Genomic DNA, 20,309 nt, shown 5'->3' with positions numbered 1-20,309 from the left:
GGGCGTTTACAACCTCCCAGTATGAAGTCTTTGTGACCACCACTGTCTTCAGTATCTAGAATTTGCAGCCAGAAAGGGTAACGCTTTGGGAGACGGCGGTGCCTTGGCTCTGGCACTATGGTTGGCACTGAGCGACTAGACGCAGATGTCCTCTGACAGACCCCTTTATTCTAGGTGGGAATGCATCCCACGAAGCAATACTGAAACAGAAAGGTCACCTGGCAGTGCTGGGGTTGTGAGTCGGTTGGTAGAATGCTTGCCTCGAATGCACAAGGCCCTGGGTCAGATCCCCATCCTCCCAGAGGATGTGGTGGTGCATGCCAGAGATCCCAGCATCAGAAGCAGAGGCAGGAGGATCAGAAGTTCAAGGTCATCTTCAACTACACAGTGAGTAGGAAGCCAGTCTGGAACATGCAAGACCCTGAGGCAAAAATAAATAGGTTCCCTCCTACCAAAATAAGGAGGGGGCAGGGCACACCTTTAATCTCAGCACTCAGGAGGCAGAAGCAGGTGGATCTCTGTGAATTTGAGACCAGCATAGTCTAGAGACTGAGTTTCAGGGTAGCCAGGGCTACAGAGAAACCCTGTGTCAACACACACACACACACACACACACATACACACACACACACACACACATACACACACACACACACACACACATACACACACACACACACACACACACACACCACACCACACCAAAAAATAAATAACTAAGGAGGAACAGGTGAGGTAGGCACATCTTCAATCACTCTAGATGCAGACTTTTTTTTTTTTTTTTTCTTTTTTTTCGGAGCTGGGGACCGAACCCAGGGCCTTGCGCTTCCTAGGCAAGCGCTCTACCACTGAGCTAAATCCCCAACCCCTGACTTTTTTTTTTTTTTTAACAAACTTTACTTACTTTTTAAAAAAGACTCATTTTTTTTTTAAGGTTTACTTATTTTACTTATGAGTGCACTGTAGCTGTCAGACACATCAGAAGAGGGCATCGGATCCCATTACAGATGGTTGTGAGCCACCATGTGGTTGCTGGGAATTGAACTTGAGACCTCTGGAAGAATAATCTGTGCTCTTAACCACTGAGCCATCTCTCAAGCCCCCTTATTTAGGGTTCTTAAATGCTTCAACTGCCCTTCTAATAGGGGAGAAAGAAGGTTAATTGGGAAAGGGTGGACCTGTTTAGAAGTAACTTCTTGGGGTGACTTCACTCTTCGTTGTCAGGACACCAGCAATCCAGTTCAATAGCAAACACCAAACAGGAATCTGGAGTGGCTTCGTGATCCAGCAGAAACAGCAAGGCTAGCTGAATCCCTGAGTTAGCAGAATCAGCCAGAACACCAGGAGTTCTTTGATGCTTTTCTTTCTACAAAGTGAAGGCCAGCGAAGCGTTGCAAAGCAAGAGCATCTTCCCACAGTCTGTGGGGTTCCATTTATATTCTTCTAAACATCACATGCCCTCTCACAAGACAGCTTCCAGAAAAACATCATGTGACACAAGTGAGTTGTTAAAGAAGCCAGAAATTTCCACTTCATCCAGAAGCAGGTGGATCTCTGTGAGTTCAAGACCAGCCTGGTCTACATAGTAAGTTACAAGCTCGTCAGGGTTACATAGTGAGGCCATGTTTAAAAAGAAAATTAAACACATAAAAACAATAGGGTCATCAAAATGGCTGAACAGGTGAGGACACTTGCTGCCAATCCTGACCAACTGAGTTCTGAGTTCAAAGTCCCAGAGCATACACTTCAGAAGGTAAGGACCCAAGTAGCAGGAGAGAGCCACTGCCAAGAATTATTGACTGACTTTCACTTGGGTGCTGTGCACACTCTTCTCCCCCAGAAAGAAACATATGTTTAATTTAAAATAAATAAATGCATAAATAAATGAAAGAAAGGTCCGTTGGGATCCCAATAGAATGTTCTAGAATGTTCTTTAGGAGTGACATGTCATTGTGCATATACATACTCTCTCTCTCTCTCTTCTCTCTCTGTCTCTCTCTGTCCCTGTCTCTCTCTTTCTCTGTCATTCTGTCTCTCTCTGTCTCTCTGTGTGTCTCTCTCTCACACAAACACACACACACACACACACACACACACAGAGAGAGAGAGAGAGAGAGAGAGAGAGAGAGAGAGAGAGAGCGAATGAGTCTTATATCCCCATATCTCCATAGAATATTTTCCCTCTCCAGGGCATAAAATGAGCCATTATTAACATACCCCAGTGAGCACACAGCAAAGCCATTTGCTAGAATCTATATTATTTGTCCCCTTGGAGCGCAGAAGAGATGGGAGGAGAGGTGGGTAGCACAGTGTAAACCACATTTCATCACAGGAAGAACAGATGGGAAATGTCTCCTCCCATCCCTCCCACTTCTCAGAGTCAGAGTAAGGAACGGATGTCAGCCACAGATTTACTCCTAGCCACACAAAGGGTGGTGAATCTGCAAAGGTGGCTTGGTAGGGCCTGGGGGACCCTGTGACCCTGTCACTGCCCATGAGTTGCAAGCCCAGAACCTCTGGGACTGCCTGACTTGACGTCTTTCTGGTCTTGTTTTAATATTTCCTTTCCTTTTTTATTCTATTTACACTGGTGTGTGTGTGTTCACGTGCATGCATGTGCACGCTTGTGTATGTCCAGAGCTTCTTGGAGAGGAAGAATGGGGACAATGGGAGGAAGGAGATGATGGGGACATTGTTTCCCCCTTCAGCTTCTGGCCTCCTCAGGTCCTAAAAGCTGAGCCTGCAGGTGTGTGCCACCACGGCCAGATTTGAGAGGCAAGCGAGATCAACATATATGTTTATGAAAATGTCACCATAAAACCCATGATTTTATGAATATAAGATAATAATAAAAGGATCTGGTCAGTGGTAGCCCATGCCTTTAATCCCAGCACTTGAGGGGTAGAGGCAGACAAGTCTCTGAGTTCGAGACCAGCCTAGTCTGTAGAGCGAGTTCCAGGACAGCCAGAGCTACACAAATCCTGCCAGGAAAAACAAACCAAACAGGAGACTCAGGAGAAAAAAGGCCTCCCTCTGCCTTCAAAGCATGGTTCTCCTGCAAAGTGGGGGCTGATGCAAACTGGGGACAAAAAAGGAAAAACAGTTTCTCTTGGCTCCAGGGATTCGTTAGCCCTGGGAAGACAGTGGCTGGGACCCAAGGCTAGCTCAAACTGCTGACTGAAGACCTGAGAGTAACCAAGTCAGACTAGCTTCGGCCACCTGGGCAGCTCGGGCCTGGATCTGCAGTGTTGAAGAAGAGAGAAGGCAAGGGAACTTCAGAAAGCCTGGAAGCCCAGATGGCTGCTTCTCCCACCAAAGAAAAAAGTCAACCACATCTTGACACCTATGGCTGGCGGTCGCTGTTGTCGTTCCTGTTGCTATAAGAAAATGCCCAAGGTTTGGTAATTTATGTACTGTAGAAATGTACTGCTCAGTCAAGAAGTAAAGGGATGTGTTACCTGATATTCCAGAACTCAGGAGGCTGAAGCAGGAGGATTGCCACTTGTTTGAGTCCAGCCTGGGTTCTGTAGTTCCAGGCCAGACTGCTGCAGAATGAGACAGGGTCATCTAAAGAAACAAAGAAAACTATACTCACCGTTGAGTATCCCAGACTCCAGTGCGTAGCACCACACCCAGGGTCACACAGGTGGCCTTGCCTAAACTCAGTGGCTCACAAAACGAAAGTCGTGAGTTTGGCAAAGAGATGTGTATGGAGAGAAGGGAGCTGACAAGGATGTGTCACACACACGAAGGACAAAATAAATAAGCAAAATAATGGCAAGGTAAGTCAAAGGTTAGGCTGGGCTAGCCTGGGGTCAGGGTTTGGGGGCTTACCAATTCAAAGCCTTGGGTTCCCAGGACCAAAGAGAAAACAAAAAAGCACAGCTCAGTAACTTCAAGAGCTGTGTGGCTACCATCTCTCAATTCTAGGACACTCGAAGCAGCCATCTATTCTCTCCTTTTTTTTTCCTGCCCCTTGTAGCCTCTGATCTACTCTCTTGTCTCTCTGAGGTCTGTCTGCTCTAGACCCTTCGCACAGAGACCCCAACGCTCAGTGGCTTGCGGTCTGGCTTCTCTCACTTCCGGCTCTGTGGCGGGTTGACTCTTTAGATCTGATTCATTCATATGCATCTTGCTTTTGTATTTCTGAGGCTAGGGATGGAGCCCAAGACCACAGGACATCAGGCAAGTGCACCGATTGCAGACTTGAGGACACTGGCTCCGGCCCTTTTCAAAGCAGTGGGGTCTGGAGCCAAAGACCTTAGGCGAGTCCCCTCCCACTGGATGGCACCTGAGGCTGCTGTCAGGAAGGTTCTAGACAAGGGCTCTGCCACTGAGCCATGCCCCCAGGCCCTCAGTGGTAGATTCTGGTTATGTGCAAGAAGACGGGTCTGTAACTTTCCTGTGTGACTTTATTCATGTTGTGGGGGAGCAGAAGTAGATATTGCATGCTGCCCCCAATTACTGTCTATCTTATGGTTTAATTAAAAGTTTCATTACTTTTTCATATATGTGCATGTACACACACACACATGCACACACATACACACACGCACACACACACATGCACCAATATACACCTGTGGAGGATAGAGGACAACTTCTGGGTATTGAACCTAGGTCTTTCTTCAGGCTTGGCAGCAAGGGCTTTTACTGCTGAGCCATCTTGCCAACCCTCCACCTTAATTTTTGAGACAGGGACTTTGCAAATGTATGTGTGAGACGGCCCAACCACTAGGCTAGCCCATCACTCCCAGGGAGACTGCCTTAGCTCCCCAGGGCTGTGATCGCAGGTACACACTGCTGTCTGGCTTTTCGAGGGTGCTAGGCTTTGAACTCGGATCCTTACGATTATGGGACAAATGCTTTAACAACTAAACCATGTCCTCGGTCCCTCTACTTTTTTTTTTTTTTACCCATATTCTATACAAATCACCACCATCTACCTCAAGATAGGGACCGTTCAAAATCCCAGAAGTCTGTGTTGCGGTGAATATTCTATACAGAATCTCCCTCACCTGAAGGTCTCCTCTGAGAGTATTTTTGCCTCCACCCCTAAAAGATCTTTGTCGCAACTAGGATTGTGCTCCTGGCATCTAGCAGGTGGCAACTAAGGGTGCTGCTCCTGCCCCACAATGCACTGGGCAAGTCTCTCTCAGCTGTTTATCAGCTGTAAACACCCTCAATGCTGTGTTTAGGAAACCCTGAGGACAGCGCTATCTCTCGATTGCCTCTGTCCTTAAATGTCCCAGGGAAGGAGTCACACAATGTCTGCTATTTGTCCCCAGTGTGGTAGAGCTGCTGCATGACAGCAGTTTCACTCAGTCCATCTGAGGCTACGGGATTTTTTTTTTTTTTAAAACAAACTACAGATCTGATCTGGTGGGCTCCCACCAACGGCCCACGTGTTAAAAGATTGGTCCCCATCTTAGTTTTTCTGTAATTACTATGACCAAAATCCTGAGAGAACAACTTAAGGGTGGGAAGATCTATTTGGCTCATGGTTTCCTAAGACTCCCTCCATGTTTACTCAGCTGTGAGCTCCCAAGCTGAAGTCCCCGAAGGAGAGCCTGAGGCTGAATTGCTCACACCAGAGCAAACAGGAAGCAGGGGGAAAAAAGCCAGGTCTGGGGTCTTGGTAGAACCTTCTAAGACATGTGGTTAGTAGTCTCCTTTTCCAAGCTAGGGCTCACCTTCCCAGGTTTCCAGAACCTTCCAACACAGTGCCACCAGGTGGACAAGGCATGAGCATGCAGGGGTGTGTTCATAGAGTCTCACAGAGCTACAAGATGGCAGAGCCCTGGAGAAGCCAGGGCTGCTGGGGGCTAGCTCAGTGTGTTCTCACTTCCCAACCCTGGCATGGTTGGCTTTGCACAGGTACATGTCTCCCTGCCTCACCACAAGGTCCAAAACAACGTGGCTGGTCTAGGACCAGAACCTCCGTTGTGGTGAGCCAAGGTCTCTCTAAGTCACACATTGGCCATGATAACAGGAAGAGAACCCACACAGCCACACTGGGTTCTGGCTTCTTTTGCAGGATCCACTATTTCAACAGAGAGGATTCCCATGGGCTAGCATCCTGCTGGAGTTGTAGAAACTGAGCTTCAACAAGAGGGAGGGAGGTGTGACCTGTTGCCCTCTGTCCCCACCGGCTCCCTCCCACTCCACTGCCATCTGCCTTCCGTTCCTGGGTCAGTACTGGCTCTGTAACTTCAGCAAGCCTGTGTGTGATTAGGAATTGCCTATTCCCTGGAGCCACAGCCTCACAGCCTCTACACCCCCCTCCCCCAAGCCACCCTTGTCCTTTCTGTCTTTTCCCCTTGACAACATCAGCAGGACCTCTACACTGGGATTTTCTAACGTTTTCTGCCATCCAATGAATTCCTGCTTGCTCCCGCTTTCTCTTCCCCTTCCTCCCAACCCCCTTCCCCACCTCCTTCCTGTCAGCTTCCCTGGGGATGCTCACCACCTTACAGACAGCTCTACACCCCAGTCATCTCAGCCGGCCCCAGGAATCAACCATCATCACCAGTCAGGGTAACCCCTCTAGACCCTTCTTCCTTCTCATCTGCTCACCTGTCTCTTGATCCTACTCTGAAGTGTGTCCAGGGTGGCATCTTCCAAATTTCTTTCTACTCCTGTACCCACCTACCCACTTACCCACCCCCCCCCGCCCCAGTCTCTGCAACACTGAATGGCCTACTTTCTCATCTCCCACCCTCCCACCACATTTTTCTTTCCGCAGTCCCCATCTCTGGCACGCTCTGCATTCTCCTTCACTCGGCCCCTCGGACCTTGGCTTTCCCCTTCTCCATCCAGGCCCTGCAGGCAGATGCGCCTCCCGCACACCTGGGGAGATGGGACGGGCCACCTCACCTGGCCATCACAGAACAGTAGGACAGCGGCCCCTAGTGGCTGGGGAAAGAAGCACGGTTTATTTTAACGGGACCGATTGGGTTTCTGTTAAGCTCTCACCACTCAACCTGCTCACCTACACCTACTGGTCAGACTGGAACCAGGTCAGCAGCCTCCTGGACTCTTGCTCCCTCCCCTCCTTATAAACACGACCGTTTGTCTGGAGCAGTTCTGGACTGCAGACCAATAGCAATGGACGAGGAGCAATCATGCCCACCTCCTGATACCCATAAAAAGACACAAGTCAGAGACAAACACAAGGGGCTGCTGATGTGGCTCAGCTGATGGAGAGCCTGCAGGACATGCACTAGGCCCTAGGTTCAATCTTCAGCATTATCTAAGACCTTGTGAGGTGGGGCTTACCTGCTCTCCTTGCACTCCCACTTGGGAGTTAGAGACAGGCGTTCAAGGTCATCCACGGCTAGACAATCAAAGGCCAACCTGGGCTACAGGAGGCCTTGTTTGAAAGAAAAGAAAGGACGACTTCCTCCAAGCATAGCTGTGAGCATCTATCCTCAGACCCCAGCCATCACTTTGACTTGCCACAAACCCCAGCTGCTCCTATGCCTGCTGTGGCAGACTTCCTATGCACCCACTGTAGGAAATCTGCTGCACCTGCTGCCTGGAGGCCTGCATCTGGGGAGACACCTGGCAGCTGCACCTGCTGCCTGGAGGCCTGCATCTGGGGAGACACCTGACAGCTGCACCTGCTGCCTGGAGGCCTGCATCTGGGGAGACACCTGACAGCTTCAGCAGCCACACCTGCAGGGGAGATAGCCCTGCAACCACGTGTAAACAGAATGGTGGGTACACACCTGGATATTTTTTTTACAACCCCTGACCCATTCTTTGTCCCTTCCTCCCCCTCCCTGCCCCCATGAAGTATGTAACTAATAATAAAGTTGTTAACTTAATCCTTTAAGAAAAAGAAGAAAACAAAAATTACCTGTGAATAAATACCTGAAACAAAGCAATTTATAAAGAGGGGAGGTTTTTCCCCTATTTATTTATATATGTCCTGATAGGGATGGAACTCTCTCACACACAGTAGGCCTGCATATCTTTAGCCCACAGTTTTGGAGGTTCCCTCCATAATCACATAGCCTGTAACAAGGCAACATATCTTTCTTGGTAGGAGTTGTGGAGTTGTGGGGGAACACACCATTCAGTTCCTGAACAAGAAGTAAAAGAGGGAGACAGAAAGGAAGGAGAATCTCACAGTTTTCTTCAACGTCATCCTTAGTGTGGTGGTGTGAGTGAGAATAGCCCCCAGAAGCTCATATGTTTGAGCACTTGGTCTTGAGCAGTTGGTGGAACTGTTTGGGAAGGATTAGAAGGCGTGGCCTTGTTGGAGGGGGTGTGTTACTGGGATGGGCTTTGAGGTTTCAAATCTACATCATTCCCAGTTAGCTCTCTCTACCTTGAGCTTGTGTCATAGTTGGGAACTCTCAGCTACTGCTGCAGCACCATGCTTGCCTGAACGCTGCCATGTTCCCCACCATGGTAGTCATGGGCTCTAACCCTCTGAAACTGTAAACCCCAAAAAACCTTCTTCTTTTGTAAGTGCCTCAGCCATGATGCTTGTATTACAGCAACAGAAAATAACTAAGACACTTTGTGATTCAAAGATCTCTAACAGAGCTCCAGTTCCTAAAGGTGGGGACAAAGCCTTCAACACATGTGCCCGTGGAGGACACACATAACAGACAAGAAGGCAATGCTAAGGTAGACAATGCTGTGAGGAGGGCCTCGGGAATGAGAAGGACAGGGTGCTAGGCACCATGGAGGTGCAAGGGTTAAGGAGTATCTCTACAACACACCCTAAACCCAGCCACCCTTCCCTTACATCCTATGCACTCACCAACCTCTCATCTGATGTCCAGCTTCCTAGTCTCCCCATCTCTCTCAAGTCACCCCTATAACTTTCTAAGTGTGCACTGTGTGTGTGTGTGTGTGCACGCGCTTGCACATGCACTCGAGTGCGTGTGTAGCTCAGAGGACTAGTGGTTCTCTCTTTCTACTCTGTGGATTCCAGGAATTGAAGTCAGATCATCATGTTTGGTAGCAAATGCTCTCACTTGCCGAAACACTTTGCTGTCCCACTCATATTATTTTAAAAAAACTGAGTCTAAAATATTATTAAGTAAAAGTAAGTGCTGACTACTCCAGGATGGACAGCCTAGGGTTTAGGACATGTGTCTAGGTCCATAGTGTTTCTACCAGTCTCACTCCAAATAGCAAACCCTATCCATTAGCTGCCGCTGTCTGTCTCTTTCCCAGTCTCAGGCCATCTATATATATATATATATATATATATATATATATATATTTCACACCAATGAAATCAAATACTACCATACTCTCACAGGATTTCTCCCACCTCAGCCCCCAGAGCGCTGAGATTACAGACATTTGCCCCCTCACCCAGCTTTGACTCCAGTTCTGTAAACGCTCTCTGAGATCTGGAGCTTCAACTGCCCTCTGTGAGGTAAGGGGTGGGGGTGTCTCCTCACACCTGGGCATACCCTGGAGGCTGACTTGCTAGTTTGCTTGCTAGTTGGTGGGTCAGATGTAAATATTGTGGCTAACCTCCAATGTTCCCATTCCTCCTGATTCTCAGTACCCTGTGAGCTGCTTCTGTGCTGTGCTGGAGGTGGAGCACTGCCTTGGATAGGGGCCTGGCAAAAGCCCTACCGCTCCTCCCTAGGATATTGTAAGCCAGCGCTCTAAGATCGACTGCCGTTCCTAGCCCCTCACTGAGGGATTTTAGGCAGGTGCTCTACTGCAGAACCACATCCCAGCCCCTTAAGTCTTCCTCGATATCTCCATTGCTACCCTCCAGGGTCTCGCTCTCTGAGTCAGCAGCAGTTTCTGACATTTGCTCTTGTCCCCCACACTCGCCCCCTCGTGGCCAAAAGGACCTGTGAACACTTGAGTCAGTTCTCGCCCCTCCTTTCCTCTCTCATCAACGTCCAGCAGTTTCCATCTCACAGCCCACTAAGCCAGAAAAATACTCATTACCTCCTCCTCTCTCCCTCTCCTCTGAAGGGGCCTTCACTGATGTATCTGCTCAATGCTCCTGCCACTGGATTCTGGAAAAGGCCTGGAAGGACCTTCCTCATATTCCCACCCCAACTCTGTGGCTCCTCCCTTTCCTCAGATCTTTTTTCAAAACCCCTCTTCTCAGAGAGACCTTCAGAGACCTCCCTGAACTAAAGGTGGTCGACCTGAAGCTATATGAGTGTTTGTCTAGCATGAATGCAGTCTTCTGTCCCACTCCTACATCATAAAACCTGCCACCATTTCCGGTCCATTTTCTTTCCTTTCCTTGGTGACACTTGGATTTTGATGGCAACTTTTATGCATTTGCAGGACCTTGTAGTTGTTCATTTTACCAATTAGAATGTCAGCCCCAGAGGAGATAATTTGTTCATTGCCATTGAACTGAGTTTTGGAGTTAAAGCTGTGTTCACAATGTCCAGCACTCAGTGAGGCCTTTATCTTGGTGTTCACATGAGTGGGTACTGAGTGTGGGACTGGATGGAGCTCAGAAATTACTCAAGGAATCCGGTATAGTGAAGCCCCAGGGACCGCAAGAGCGCACAAAATCACAATCACCCAACTCTCATGCAGGTCCAATCGATCTTGCAGGTGCAGCAGGGGGTACCCTGGAAGGCATTTGGGCCTGAGACAAATTTGGAACCCTGGGGACAAGGGCTCACTGAGCCAGAGCCCGTAGGCCCCACACTCTTAGAACCCAGAAGGGTACTGTTATGTTTTGGACTGAGGTGCCTAACATGCTGGATGTTCAGGCTATGAGATCCTAAAGATGCAGAACACTGGGTACCTTCATGCCCAGACACTCTGCACATCAGTGCCTTCAAGTACACGGTGCTCAAAAGATAGGGTGTCATGCCTATAGACTCTGGGGTACCCGAGACGCGGGACAGTCTGTGCATAAGGATCTAATGGGACCAGATGTACAGAATGTAGTGCCAAGGAACGACGTGGTCACTCTGCATAGGGTCCCAAAGCGAAAAGCAGGTTGCTAGAAGTGAAGTGCACCGTGTCAGGGCTTCAGGTACCACTAAGGAATTGGGAGTTAGTATTACCTACAGTGGGCGAGTCTGCGCGCGCGCCTGCGCTCATGCATAAGCTTTGGTTCCCGGAGCTCGGCGGCCGGCGCAGCCTCCACTGCGACTGCGCAGGCAGAGTCGGGGTGTGCGGGTGACACTTTGCGTTCACAACCTCCCTGCATCCTTTGCCTTATGAGCCCTCTGCCCAAGAACCCAAGAGTCACGATTAGGAAGGAGGCTGGCAAGCCAATTCGGCCGCCACCAGGGGCGCACCACTGGCCACCAGAATTGGGGGAGAGAAGGGTTCTGGAAAGTGGGAGGGGGAGGGGACATCCTGCTAGGTTTTTTCCTAATTGAGCCTTGGTCCTTAAAAAAATTATACCACGACTTTCCCTCATAATGGAGAGTGCTAGTTCAAACTACCTGGATTGCTTTTGCAGAAGAGACGGGTGGGCAGCTGGGGGAGAAAGGAAGCTAGTAGTTAAAGGACTCCTTCCTCTCCATTTGGACTAGAGGTGGAATCCAGGCCCTTACACATGCTGGGCAACCACAGCTAGGGCACTGAACACCCCAGCCTCAGTACCACACACACACCACTTGCAGATGCTGGGGGAGTAGATTTTTCTAGAGATTCGTTGATGTGTCAACATAAGAAACTGGCACAGAGAGATGGGACCCTCCTCTCCCTCAGTCAGTCACAAAAAGGATAGGATCTTTCCTGCACTGAAGGTGTATCTTTGGTTCCCCAAATTCAGTTTCTGGGACTTGGTCACTTAGGTTCATGGCTGACGCTCTTCAAATATGGAGTCTTCCCTGGGTGGGGAGGGTAAGTACTCCTTCCTGAAGTTGGAAGACCACAGGTCAAGGACGCCTAATCCTGAAAGAAAGTGTGTTTTTCTAAAGGAGTGGCAATGAAAAGTCCAGTAATGCCTCCCGCCCAATTTCTGCTACATAGAAGGGATTCTTGAAAACAGGTTAATGCCCCATCCATATACATTAAGGCTTCCGTGGATAATCTTGGTTCCTATTCAAGACCCACCCAAGTTCTACTCTCAAACCCTTTCCTGACTTTAACCCACTCAGCAGACAGCCTGGTCAGCACTGCACCTTCCATAGACACTGAGATAGACTTTTAACCTACCCCCATCCTCCACCCCACCCCACCTCCCGCTCTAACCTCAGCACATCACATTCTCTGAAAATCCACATCAGGGTTTATCTGCACTCCTAAGGCTTCCAGAGTGTTAACATTCAGCCGGACTTTGAACTTGAATAAGCTACCTGATTCGGTATTTAGGCTGCTTTTGGGTGGATTCCCTTCCCCAAAGGATCCAAGTCCAGTTTTTGATTCTCCTCAGCCATCAATCTTAAGAGTTGCACCCATCCTTCCTAAAACGGATTCTTAGCGTGGCAGCTTCCAAGCTCTGCTGTCTTACCTCTCAGGACTCCCCTCCCCGACCCCCCCCTTCCCCGTGCGCAATGAGTTGTCTCTATTGCTGAAGTGCCTGGTTTTGGCCCGAGGCTCAGCTTTATAGCACACCCCCCCCCCCCTCCCACTGTGGGTCTAGGCAGTGGTAGCTTTGGCTCCAGAGATTTGGGCCAGGTCGACCGCCTTTCCCATCCAGAGAAGGAATCTTAGGCTTCCTCTGTAGCGGGCGGGCGGGGGGCGGGGGGGGGGGACTAAACCCAGCCTCTGGCTTCGCTCACTAAGTCCAAAGCCTAGGAATCCAAGTCCGGTCCGCTGCCCTACTTCTCCGAGTCCATCACCTGCAGTGTAGTTCTTACGTTGTGAAAATCTGCACCAGGCTTTTGCTCTCGCCATCAACCTAAAATTCAATTTTTTTCTTCTCTACCCACCCCCTCCAAAGCCAGACGCTTGAGGCGTTTATAGATACTAACCTCTCCTCCGCTCCTGCAGCCTGGTCAGCTCCAGGACCCTGTCCGGTTGCCAAGGATCTCTCTTCTGTTTGGGGGAGGGGGACTGTTCTCATCCCATCCCACCTACGCTCCAGTCCTGGCTTTGCGTCCCTCCCTCTTTTTTTCCTTTTTTTTTTTTTTTTTTTTTTTTTATTGTAGGTCTGGTCTCCCAGGGTAGCGGGATCCACACCACATCCCCTTCCTGTCGCATCACCCAGGATCCAGATACTGCTTTTACCTGCCGGCTCTGTTGCAGCCAGCGCGCGGGATCCCTCCATACCTCAGTCCAGCCCTCATTTTGTCCCTCCCCACTGCACGTCGCTGTAAGGAAGATGGGAGACAGCCTACGCTGTTGTCAGTCACTAAGCAGCAGCCTCTCCGACCCTCCTGCAATCCCGGGTCGGAGACGCTCTGGTCCAGGTCTTTTTTGTTGCCACCGCACAGGCCTGACGCATTACTCCATCTCCCTTGGAAGAATCCGGACCGAAATTTGCGTGCCCCGGGTGCATCTGGCCCTGTCGCAGCTCCCCCCACCCCACAGCGCCCCTCCCGTCCCACCCCTCTCAGCCAAATCCGGACCAGGTTTTGCGCAGTCCTTGCTCTGTTCTCCATTTACCCGTCACCGGCTAGGCGCCTTTCTGCACAGCACGGCTGCAGAATCCGTTCCGGTTTTTCCTGCCGTCCGTCGCACCCCACCACCCCCCGGCCCAACTAGGGGGATCTAGCGCGTCGACTCCCTCTGCCCACTTTTCCTTGGGGGAGGCGAGTGGAACTCCAGGCCAGGTTTCCGGGCCCTTCCCCGGGGCGCACGGGAGGGCTGCGGAGGCTAGTCCTGGACGGTGAGTCCAGGCCAGGTTTTGCGCTTGCCCTCCGCCCCCCCTCCCGGAGCCGGCGGGCCCGGCAGCGTCGAGAGCAGGCGGCTTGTCATTGCTGGTGCCCCGCGCCCGCTCGCTCCGCGCGTCCTGCGGTGCCCACGGGCCCAGCCCCGCGCCCCCTGCTCCGGCCACCCCGGGGGCGCGACGCCGCCGCGCCTGCTTCTAGCTGCGTAGCCCCGGCCCCCTGCGGGCAGCGCGAGCGGTCGGCGCGGGAGCAGTCGGAGCTGCGACGCCCCCGCCCCGCCGTCTGCCGGAGACGCCCCGGCGGATGGGGCCGCGCGGGCCCAGAAGCGGCGCCGCCGGGCGGCGGGGGCCTGCGCGGCCGCCCGGGCAGCCGCGTTAACCCTTCGCCCGCTGCCGTCCGGGGGCGCTGGGAAGTCGCCTGGGCACACACGTGCCGCCTCCGTCGGGGCTGCGGAGCTGCGGGGGAGATGCGGGCAGCCGGCGCCGCCTCGGGGGTCTCCGCCTCGCCCCAGCCCCCCGAGCTCTGACGCCGCCCCCGCCCCTCCGCCTCCACGCCTCGCTCCCCGGGAGGGGCGCAGACCCGCGCGCCCGGGGCCGGGGCCGCCTCCGGAGCGCCGCGATCCGCCTTTTCTTTCCTTTTTTTTCCCTTCCCTTCTTCCCTTTTAAATTTTGGTTGGTGGCGGCAGTGCTGGGCCGGAGGAAAGAAGGGACACGGAGTCCTCCCTCGCTCAGCCACCCCCTCCCCGCTTCCCCCTGGGCCGGGCTCCGGGAGATGTGCCGGGCGGGGGGCCCGGCTTCGCGGAGCCGCGGGAGGAGCGCGCACGGCCGACCCCGAAGCGCCGCTGGACAGGTGAGTGTGCGGGAGTCTCGGGCCACGCCGCACCTGAGCCAGGTGTGCGCGGCGGGAGGGGCGGGGGAGCACCCTACCCCCGCCGCCAGGGGCCTGGTGGGGGTGCGGATGGGCGGCCGCAGGGTGCCCTGCAGGGGGAGGGGACCGCTAGTGTGCCCGCGCGTGGCTGCGTGTGCCCGCGCGCGCGCCGGTCTTTGTGGGGAAGCGGCGCGGCGGTGCCTGCGTGTCCCCGGTGCGTGTGCGCGCGGGTGCTTGGCGCCCTGTTTGTGTAGGTGTCTGGGTGTGAGTGGAGAGGGTGCGTGTGCGCGCAGCGCGCGGACCCGGGCTCCCCAGAGAAGCCATGTCGGGGGGCTGGCACCGCAGGATGCTGGGCTTAGGGTTGTTTTTCTCTAGGAGGTAGTGGCGTTGGTTGGGGAGGGGGGCGGACAGCGAGAGGTCTGTCTGGGTGTCCAGTGGGTTACAGCCCGAAGGGGCGCCTTGGGCAACCCTGGTGCAGCTGTGAGGCATCTTCTGTTGGTGGTACCCAGTTAAGCACGGATGGAGGCTGTCAGGTTGGATCTACCGGAACGAGCTCTCTCCCCTCTTCCAGGTGTTCCTGAAAGAGAGCTGTGTGGCTCAGTTGTCATCGTCCCATTTGAGGGTCCTGGGATGAAAGTCCAGTTCGTGTGTGTGTGTGTGTGTGTGTGTGTGTGGTTGGAGGGTAGTGTGTACTCATGCAGTGGCCAGAAAATGCCTCAAATGGCATCACTTCAGTGCGCCCCAGGCACCTATGTGAAGACGGCGCCCCGTCGGTAAACAGCCCCTAAGCTCGCACATCCCAGTATGTTCACTTCTTGTCTAGGTTAGCTTCCAGCTATCCTTACCCAGCATCTTATTACTGAACCTTCCTCGTCCCCCCACCCCGCCTTCTCCTCAGCTTTGGCATCTTTATGGATGTCCCTCCTGTCCCAATGTGAACCAGAGAGCCCCCTTCTTTCCCAGCCTCTCTGGGACCCAGAGCCGGATTTGTCTTCCCATATCCAAACATGTGGTGCGTTTGGGGGAGTTGGGGGAGGGGTTCAAGATGGCCGCCAAGATGGCTGGCAGCCTCTTTATCTCTGTCTGTCTCCCCTTCTCTCTGCTTACCCTCATGCCTCCAGTGGAGTAGGGAGGGTCATCGTGGAGAGGTAGTCGGACAGTGTAGGAACAGGAGAGGAGGACACCTGCGGGTGGATGTCTATTCTGGGCCTCTTGACCTCCAGTGCTGCTGAGAGAGAGGCCATTGGTTCCTGCTTCTCTTTCCTGCACCCCAAGGGCAGGCGTGAGTCTTTAATTCGACCCCAGACCCAACTCTATCTGGCCCACAGCCTGATGACTTCCTGTGCTCTACCTGCTCCCTAGACCCTGGCACTACCTCATCAATTGTGGAACGTCAGGGTGTTCCTTTGAGGTCCCCACTAGCACCCCTAGCATCATCTTCTCCATCTGCCCAGTTAGGAACTGGGGACCTTGGTGTGTGTGTGTGTGTTGGCGATCGCCTGCTAAGACAGGTTTCAGCTTTGGGGACAGGTGACTTCCTTCCTCCCCACGCCCTGCCCACTAATGCCGAATTTATTACTTAAAAGTAGGATGAAAACAGGGAGAAAAAGAGACGGAATACAGCCTTCATTATCATATCGAGAAAATTATCTGTGATTTTCCTAACTAGCAATTTGCCTGCCATGCCGTTCAGATATGACTTGCCCATTAATTACAGAGATGGAGAATCATCTGGAAGGCGGAAAAGAACTGATTCCATGGCTGGCGGCGTGGCACCTTTGCACAGCCACAGCCGGGTGCGTGGATGTGTGGGTACCAGCTCTCCTGCTGGTGCCCTCCTCCTCCTCTGGCTTGGGCCACCCTGTTGCTTTTGCCTTCTGATGTGCTTCCTTACTCCCACTCATAGAGACTGGTGTACCCCACTATCCTGTGCTGATGGACACCCTTGGGTGTGGAGACAGCCCCCAGAGTTGGGAGGGTGAGGAGCTGGGGACTAGTGCACCTGGGCCACTGAGCCTGGGAGGAGGAGGTGGAAAGCCAGAGACTCGAAGCCAGGCTTCTATTCCCAGCCTGCCCTGGGGAACCCCCTTCTCCTAGGGGGCACTCCCATGAGGGCGGAGGAGTCTGTGAGCGCCTTGCCCTGCTAGAGGAGACTGTTTGCATCAAGCCCTTTGGTCTCCATCTCACATGGGACTGTGTGCTGCTTTCTGTCTTTCATGTCTGTGTTGACTCTCCCACCAGGCTGACAAGGAGACCCTCTGGTGCTTCAGCCTCAGCCTAGGCACCTAGCAAAGGGGAAGGAAGAGAGTCAGGTGGGCCCCAAAAACCTCTAGAGCATGTACCCAAAAAAAAGAAGTAGGAGCGGGAGCCACCTCCCACTCCCACCGCAGATGGGGAGCTCCTAGTCTGTGTTCCCACCCTCTGCTGCTTCCTCAGCCAGACCTGACCAAGGACACTGAAAGCTCTAGTTTCTGTGTGGGCTTCTCTCAGGGATCAGATTTCCAGTTGCCAGACACTTCCCCTCCTCCAGCCCCTCTGTGTGGACACTGGAGGAGGGAGCTGCCTGAGGTAGGGGTTCCCCAGTGAGCTGGAGGTGCCCAGCAAGACTGCATGCCCCTCTCTCTCTGTGATAGAGCCAAGTGTCTACTACTGAGCACAGAAAGTGGGGTCCTGGGGTAGGGTGGGGCTCTCCACACTCAGTGAAGACCTGATGTCTCCAAATCTAGCTGGTTTCCACCTCTGCTTCTGTCCGTGTGAGCCCGTGTGCACACTGTATGGTTCAGGCCTAGGCTAGTGACGACCATGATTCCCACATGTATAGCTCTTGTGCTCAGAGAGGGTCCAAACTGCATCCCCTTGTGCCGACGGGATGTATGCACACTGACAGGAGGACTTTAATTTGCTCACACCTAATAGTGTGAGCAAGCTGTGTGTCCCAGAAGGGCTGGTGCACCTCTGTGAGCAAACCGCAAACACTTAGAAGTGCTTTTTCTGTCAGGTTCCAGGCTTGAGGTGCTGCTGGGATAGTGGCTACTTCTATTCCCTAGGCTCATAGCCTGACGAGGGAGGGGGAGAGAGAGAGGGAAGGGGGAAGAGAATGTCTATGTGTGTATTTCTTCTAAGGAGGGCAGCCCTAGACTGAGTAGAGATGACCCTCAGCCCCATGAGTTCCAGTTTTAGGGTGTGGAGTGTGTCATCACGTGCTCTCATCCCACCGCCTCTCCCTCGTCACAAACTGCACCATGCCCTTTGAGCTCCCGCTTTTACAAACGCAGTTCCATCCAGGACATGGCTTGTGCATTCAGACTTCAGCTCCCTTAGCCCTCCTGACCTTTCTATGGAGCCTGTGGTCTTCACACCTCTGTAATTCTGATGGATCGCGCCTGTCTGTCTGTCTGTCCGAGTACAATCCAGAGGTTCGGGGTCTTGTTGCTTTTGGAGCACAGGTGCCCTAGGAGAGCTCTTTGCTGTGGTGGTAAAGGCCTGCCATTCCCAACTCTGAGCGTTGGCTGAGCATGAGTTTGAAGCCAGCACAGACTTCGAAAAATAAAAATGAAAAAATAAAAACTCACCCCCCCCAAAAAAAAAGGAAGGAAGGAAAGAAGGAGAGGCAGCTTAGGAGAACGTGTGCTGCTCTTGTCCTTGACCAGAATTCTGTTCCAAGCTCCTGGGGAGCTAACATCTCTGTGCACGTACCCCCTCCCCAACACATAAACATGATACAGATAATAAAAGTAATGCAAAACAGAGGGAGGAGGGTGGGCTGGAACACTTGACCCTGTGTGATAACCCTTTGACCTGGCCCCCATTTTAGTATCAAGGCATGGGCTGGGTTAACTACACTTACATTCTTCTTTAATTTTTGTGTACATCTGGGGTTAATCTCATGGTACTCAAAGGTATGTTTTTGTGTGAGTACATGGTTCCAGATGACTGTGCTACAAGGCATAGGTTCTAGAGGGGGAATTCGAGGAACCCATACCCTCTCCAGGAGACCGGGAGCAGTTAAAAGTCTGAGTAGTTGCTCCCTCTTGGACCCTGACCCGGCTTCTCTCTGGGATGGGATCCTCAGTGACCAGAATTTTTCGCCTCGCTTCCAAAGTGGGGAGAATATAACAATTCAGTCAATAAATTGGAAACGCCCTAGAGCTAAAAATAAACAGTGCCCCCCACACTTACCAGAGGCTTAAAAAAAGGCCTAAAAGTCATACAAGGACTTGGAGCGACACAGTGGTGTCCCTGGTGTTGGAGCCTGCTGTGCATGCTTGGTAGCCCTTTCTCTCTCCCCCTCTTCTCTCTCTGTCGCAGACTGGCCACATACACCTTCCACCCTCTTGCCTCAGCCTCCTGACAGGCAAGGGAACCCCCAAGGCTCTCCATGGTGTTCTTTATGGGGCACCCTGGAATCTGTAGGATGCCCAACATCACCTTAGAGTTAGACTGACTAAATGTCAACGCAAACAACACTGCTGCACCCTAAAGTGTCTCCAGCCTGAGTCCAAGGCAGAGCTGTCCAGCCAGGACACATACTCTGCAGCTGTGAGCTCAACTTTGGCACACCCACCCCAAATAGAGCAAGCCGGGGATTTCTATGGGCTCTGGGCTGGCTCTGTTTAAATTCATCCTTCTCTTCACCCTAGAAATGTAAGATGCCCTTCTGAACTCACCACAAACAGAATAGGCTGTGACCAAACCACAGTTGCCAGACCGTGCCGCAGAGAGCACCTCAGTGGAGGGGTGGCCCCATTTGGGCCTTTGGGACCCAGGCTTTATGTAGCCAGACTTCCGCTACTGTGTGGGTTCTTCTTTCTTCCACCCTTTCAACCCCCTAACTCTAGAGAGGAGAGAGAAAAAGGATAGAGGGGGAAGGGGGTGATGTGATCATTAGACTACTTCCCGCTGACCAGGGGCATTGAGCTTCTTGGGGCAACTTTGATCAGGGTCTAATTTCTTCTCATTTCTTTGTGTGTGACTACTTAACTGCAACAAGCCAACAGCCCACCCCAGCTCCGGGGGGTCCACCTATCTGAAAAGCCCCCAGAATTCCAAATGTCGCATGACTGCAGTACCTATCTGCCACTGGCAAAATCACACTCCTGCCAGAGGCATGAGGCAAATCATAGTCAGCTGCTGTGGACCATCTGAAGCAGCCCTGTATCCCACACCTGGGATTACAACAGGAACATATTCTTACAAAATTTCTGTGTTTTTTTTCAAGAAACCAACATTCTCACTACAGGATCAGGCACAGTCTGGCTGCCTGCCTCCCCGCGGCTCTTGATCTCCTGCTCCTCCTCCCTGGGCCGTTTTATAAACATGGTCTATCTAGCCCCTGAGTTGTTGCATAAGCAACAAATGCCCTAAAATACCTTTTCCTTCCGTGAGTTTCTTTCTCCTTGACTCCCTTCTTAACTTCGTAGCACTGACTCAGGTGAAGTGTCATCTCCAGGCGAGCATGCCTGTTGTATGATCACTGGGACAGATAGCTCAGTGGTTAAAAGCACTGATGCTCTTCCAGAGGACCTGGGTCTAGTTTCTAGCACCTACATGGCAACTGACAGCAGCCTACATCTCTAGGGACAGGTCCTGGCTTCTGTGGGTACAGCACCTGTGTGGTACACAGACATACATGTAAGGCAAAATGACCATATATATATATAGTATAGAAATAACTTTAAATATTATACTTTTTTT

The 20,309-nt window shown here is 52.2% G+C and overlaps 1 protein-coding gene and 1 long non-coding RNA gene across 8 annotated transcripts in view; one reads left to right on the top strand and one right to left on the bottom strand.

Annotated features, from left to right (window-relative positions):
- Positions 1-931: 931 nt before the first annotated feature.
- Positions 932-13,288, bottom strand: LOC147999399 (uncharacterized). Its single transcript, XR_015644045.1, has 3 exons — positions 12,891-13,288; positions 3,459-3,567; positions 932-1,366 (listed from the first exon to the last, which is right to left on the bottom strand). It is a non-coding gene; the product is annotated as an uncharacterized LOC147999399 (long non-coding RNA).
- A 528-nt stretch (positions 13,289-13,816) lies between these two features.
- The window catches only part of Adgrl1 (adhesion G protein-coupled receptor L1), a 42,165-nt gene continuing 35,672 nt past the window's right edge, over positions 13,817-20,309 (top strand). For 5 of the 7 annotated variants that reach the window (XM_087595112.1, XM_087595107.1, XM_087595106.1 and 2 more), the window contains exon 1: positions 13,832-14,597. The gene's annotated coding sequence lies outside the window, so the exon portion shown is untranslated. Of the gene's footprint in view, positions 14,598-20,309 lie in introns of all 7 variants that reach the window. The other 2 variants (NM_001431366.1, NM_022962.2) reach the window with 1 other exon arrangement.

Source organism: Rattus norvegicus, chromosome 19 (assembly GCF_021556685.1).
Source record: "Rattus norvegicus strain SHRSP/BbbUtx chromosome 19, alternate assembly SHRSP_T2T, whole genome shotgun sequence".
Classification (NCBI taxonomy): domain Eukaryota; kingdom Metazoa; phylum Chordata; class Mammalia; order Rodentia; family Muridae; genus Rattus; species Rattus norvegicus.
This window is presented reverse-complemented; position numbering and strand designations above follow the sequence as displayed.